Source organism: Leptonychotes weddellii, unplaced genomic scaffold, assembly GCF_054177405.1.
Source record: "Leptonychotes weddellii isolate Sample4059 unplaced genomic scaffold, ASM5417740v2 HiC_scaffold_2161, whole genome shotgun sequence".
Lineage (NCBI taxonomy): Eukaryota > Metazoa > Chordata > Mammalia > Carnivora > Phocidae > Leptonychotes > Leptonychotes weddellii.
The window spans coordinates 2,996-8,771 of record NW_027803969.1 but is presented as its reverse complement, the minus strand read 5'-3'; the positions used below and the strand labels follow the sequence as shown (position 1 = coordinate 8,771).

The window sequence follows — 5,776 nt, the reverse complement described above, 5'->3', positions numbered from 1 at the left end:
AAGGACAAAATCACCACACTCAAAGAAACTAAAATTCAACAGGTCAGGAACCAGAGACAAACACTTGGGTCATCAAGACTTTCTTCCCTATCTAATCAATTGACTATAAACTGCTCCTATTTCTCTGTTCATATGTATCACTAAGATGCTGTGAAAGTTAAAGGAACTATCAGAAGTATCACACTGTGTTTGTAAAGAATAAAAAGGCTTTGTGTGCTGGGTGCCTGGGTGGCTCAGTTGGTTAAGCAACTGCCTTTGGCTCAGGTCATGATCCTGGAGTCCCAGGATCGAGTCCCGCATCAGGCTCCCTGCTCAGCAGGGAATCTGCTTCTCCCGCTGACCCTCCAGCCTCTCATGCTCTCTCTCTATCATTCTCTCTCTCTCTCTCTCAATAAATAAATAAAAATCTTTAAAAAAAAAAAAAGGCTTTGTGTGCTTGAGCAGCTTATTTATCTTCTCTAAGCATCAATTTCCTGATTTATAAAATGAAAAAGTACCTATTTTCAAGGGGTTTGTACAGAGTAAATAAGATAACTTATATCACCTCACAGCTGTTAGAATGGCTATTATCAAAAAGACAAGAAATAACGAGTGTTGGTGAGGATGTGGAGCAAAGGGAACTCATGTGCACTGTTGGTGGGAATGTAAATTGGTGCAGCCACTATGGCAAAGAGTAAAAAATTACAGCTAGAACTACCATATGATCCAGCAATTTCACTCCTGGATATGCATCTGAAGAAAACAAAACCCCTCATTCAAAAAGACATATGCACCCCCATATTTATTGAGGATTATTTACAATAGTCAAGACATGGAAACAACCTAAGTGTCCATTGAAGGATGACTGGGTGAAGAAAGTGTGGAGTGTGTGTGTGTACAATGAAATATTATTCAGTAATATAAAGGAACGAAATCTTGGTAGGAGCTCTTTCTCACTCTGGCCATCTTGGCGACTGCTCTTGGCTGGGGCTGTCCTGCACCTAAGGCAGGAAGATGGTGGCCACAAAGAAGATGAAAAAGTCAGTGGAGTTGATCAACTCTAGGCTCCAACTCATTATGAAAAGTGGAAAGTACTCACTGGGATACAAGCAGACTCTGAAAACGATTAGACATGACAAGTGAAACTGGTCATCCTCGCCAACAACAGCCCAACCTTGAGGAAATCTGAAATAGAATACTACGTACACCATGTTGGCCAAAACTGGTGTCCATCACCACAGCGGCAATAATATTGAATTGGACACAGCATGTGGGAAATACTATGGAATATGCACTCTGGCTATCATTGATCCAGATGATTCTGATATCATTAGAAGCATGCCAGAACAGGCTGGTGAAAAGTAAAGCACGCAAAAATTTTTCTTTAGTAAAACTGTCCAGAGCTTGTTTAAAAAAAAAAAAAAAAAAAGGAATGAAATCTTGACATTTACAGCAACATGGATAGATCTTGAGGGCATGATGCTAAGTGAAGTAAGTCAAACACAGAAAGACAAATACTGTAGGATCTCACTTTTATGTGTAATATAAAAAAAAAAAAAGCTGAGCTCATAGATACAGAGAACAGATTGGTGGTTGCCAGCGGTGGGGGGGGGGGGATTGGAGAATGGGTGAAGGGGGTCAAAAGGTCCAAATTTCCAATTATAAAATACATAAAAGTCACAGGCATGTCATGTATAGTGTGGTTACTATAGTTAATAATAGTACATTGCAGAATTGAAAGTTGCTAAGAGAATAGATCTTAAAAATCCTCATCACAAGAAAAAACATTTTTTGTCACTATATACAGTGACAGATGTTCACCAGACTTACTGTAGTGATCATTTTGCAATACATACAACTATCAAAAGATGTTGTAAACCTGAAAGTAGTATAATTTCAGACATCAATTATACCTCCCTAAAAAAATAATAATTTATGGAAGTGCTTGAAGTGGTAAGCATTTAGTACCATTTAATTCAGTAAATATTAGATACAGATGTAGATAGAGATAGTAGAGGATATGATGTAACGATACACACATATATACTCATAAGCAAACATAGATGATAGACTGACACACACCCAGGAGTCTGAGCATACGGAATCTGATGCTTACTCTCAGCCCTCGTGGAAATTATTTAGACCTCGGAATATGCTCAGCTATCATAATATGAACACAATCACAAAAAAATGCACTCTTCTCTCTTTACAGTGAGTTTGAAGAAGTCTGGTGAAACCATGCAAGCAGAAAGCAGCTTCGGCAGATACCCCAGGATAGATTGTGTTCATTTTTACTCCAAAGGGCTCTGGAGCCACCATGTGGCCACACAGCACACCAGCCTACCACAACGTCAACTCCGCAGAAGCTGTTAAGTCTGAGTTTTCCAAAAGCTCCCTTCCACACTGCAAAGATGAATAGTTTCCTTTGATTGGAAGAAGAACCCTATCCCTTCTCAGACAGAAACAGTGCATAAAGCTTACTCTATTGTTTGAACCTATTTTTGTGTTTTGGGTTGGATAATCGCAACTAACCACTCTCCCCGTGAAGCTCCTGGTGGGTCTGTCGCTGCCAATCAGTAGGAAAGATAGGCATGTTACATGACGGACTAGAACATGATCATGTTCTAGATCATGAGCTATAATAGAGGTGTGTGGACAGAAAGGAGGGCTTTGGGGGACACTAACTGGAATACAAAAGCAGGACCAAGGACAGCTGACAGCAAGGGCTGAGTGGGAGAATTCAACTCAATTTTTTGTTGTTTTTGGTTTTTGAGCTGCAGCAACTATGTGTCATGCTCTCTGCTAAGGGCTAGAGAGCGGAAGAAAGCTAACGCCTTCAGAAGCTCAGTGAGGAAGGAGAAATCTTGAGGAAGGGCTAAGGAATCACAACCCATATACCATGTTAGAAATTCTCTGGTTAACCCAAACGAGCAGTGCTCTAGGGAAGGAACCTTACTAAGTTTTGTTTTTTGTTTTTAATTTTATTATGTTATGTTAGTCACCATACATTAAATCATTAGTTTTTGATGTAGTGAAACTTTCCTGGACATAAACATGCTACTAGACCAAAGAAAACTTTAATCCATATATGCCACTTCTGGTTTGGAAGAGAAAACAAGACCTTTCCCTTTCTTTGGCCCGACGAAAAATCTCTCACTCTTTGGAGGCCAAGTTCAAAAGATCCACTTCTCCACTGTATCTTCCCTAATCAACGAAATGCCAAATCATTGCTTTATCACTTCTTTGAGTTTTAGGCACCCTGTCTTTATTTTATTACCCAGTACTTGGTTCTAAGCGACTTTGCGTTTTTTTCCCAGTGAACTCAGGTTTTCATATACCTTATCGTCCCATTTTACCCAAACAAATGTTAGACCCTCTGAAGACTGAGAATAACTCGTCAATTTTTGTAGTTTCAGAGTCCTTACCTTGCTTTCCCTTCAGTGGGTCCTGACTGCCATCAGACCTAAGCTCACTCACTGTCCTTCACCCCTCCCCACAAGGCTGTGTGCATCTTTTCCCTTCTTTCTCCTAATCCCTGAGAAAAAGGGGGCCCCTACTTCTGCTCAAAGATAATCTTTCTGCCATGTTCTGCCTTTTCTCTCTGTTCACTTTTCTCCAGCACCTAACTCCATCAATTAGTCTCTTTTTTTCATAGCTCTTCAGTCTCTCTCTTTACACGGCTCTCTTCTTCTCAGCCTATAAGAAGAATCAAATCCCACTCACCCCGTTCCCTGACGGCTGCCCAACTCTCCTTCCTTTCTTATCCAATCTATTGGGGCCATTTCTGCCTTGATACACTCAGTCTGGCTTCCTCCCTCGATTGTTTTCATAAAGTCATCTCAAATGTTGGATCCAACATTTATTTCTTACCTTATTTGATCTTTTTTTTTCCTACCACTTGACACTGTTGGCCACTTGCTCCTTAAACTCTCCCCAAGGAGAAGCAACTTATTGGCTCTTCACTATATACTATGTTCTTTACTGAGCCTGAGAAGTCAAACGAGAAGAAATGGTCCCTACCTCCCAACAGGTTACAGTCTAGCAGAGAAAGCTGAGTACGAGGTAAGGAAAGTGCAGAAGAAGTCTCTTTGTCTCCTGGTTCTCCTACTGAACGTTTCCATGTTCTCCTTTCCCTACAACAAAGATCTCTCCAGTTTTTGATCACACACCCTATCAATATATACATCCCTAATATACTTATAAATATAAGCACATACATACAATTAGAGGCTAATATCTCAAGATAATTAGGTGAGACATGTCATTATCTATGCTGGACATACATTCACATTTCAAACAGTCTTCTGGGTGGCTTCCCCAAAATTACTTTGTAATGAAACTGACAAAGAGATTTAACTTGGAGTAAGAAAAGATACCAGCTCTCAAGGAAGTGGAGAAAAGGGAGCCATTATACAATCTTGGTGGGAATGTTCACTGGAGCAGCCTCTATAAAAAACAATATGGTGAATTTCTAAACAAATTGAAAATAGAGCTACCATATGATCCAGCAATTCCACTTCTGGGTATATATCTGAAGAGATACCTGCACCCCATGTTCATTGCAGTATTATTTATAATACTCAAGACAGGGAAACAACCTAAGTGTCTGTTGAAGGATGAATAGATAAAGAAAATGTGATATATATCATATATATGACATATATATATATACATAATATATAGTATGAATTACATGATTATATTATATATTATATATTTGATATATAGACTTGTATACACACAAATACACACTCTGGAATATTATTCAGCCATAAAAAAGAAGAAAATTCTGCCATTTATGACAACATATATGAAACTCGAGGGCATTATGCTAAGTGAAATACGTAAGAGAGAGAAAAACAAATACAGAGCAAGATCTCATTTACATGGGGAATCTGAAAAAACTGAAGTCATAGAAACAGAGAATAGGCTGGTGGTTGCCAGGAATCAGGGCAGGGGTGGGAAGGAGTGGAATGGACAAAAGTCATCAAAAATACAAACTTTCAGTTATAAGATGAATAAAGGCCTGGGGATGTAATGTACAGCATGGTGATTATACTTAACAATACTGTATTGTATATTTGAAAGTTGCTAAGAGAGTAAATCTTAACAGTTCTCAACACAAAAAAAATTGTTAGCAATGTGAGTTCATGCCATATATATTATATATATTATATATAATATATGAAATAAATAATATATATTATGTATTAATATAATATATAATAAATGATTATATATATTATATATAATCATTATGCTATACATTGCATATGATTGCATATGTTATAGGTCAATTATATCTCAATGAAGCTGGAAAAAATAAAAATAAAAGACAGCAACAAAACATACCAGCTCTTCTTTTTGCTGATTATGTTTTCATTATGGATATTCATTTTCAAACTGCAACTTCTTTGCAAGAATCTTTTTTTTAAAGTAATCTCTACACCCAGTGTGGGGCTTGAACTCACAACCCCCAAGAGTTGGATGCTCTATTGACTGAGCCAGCGAGCTGCCCCCTTTATAAAAATCTTTTTCAGTGACTGTTTAAGTTGGACTTTATCTTACAGGATTCAGCACAAGGCCATATATATGTATATATATACATATATATACTGCATTTAATGAGTATTAATTAATAAATTAATATGCATTAGAGCTTAGGTATTTTCTGTGCTAAGAAAAAATATGTTTCAGGTCCTTAGGAAGACTTTAGAAACCCAAGGTGCTGTGAGAAACTGGAAAAGCTGCTAAGAAGTGATTCTGGATCACTGTGCATAAATACTCCACTCTTGGA

The 5,776-nt window shown here is 37.9% G+C and overlaps 1 pseudogene; it reads left to right on the top strand.

The window, feature by feature from the left end:
• Nucleotides 1-867: 867 nt before the first annotated feature.
• On the top strand, nucleotides 868-1,344 carry LOC102727713 (large ribosomal subunit protein eL30 pseudogene; annotated as a pseudogene).
• The last annotated feature ends 4,432 nt before the right edge of the window (nucleotides 1,345-5,776 follow it).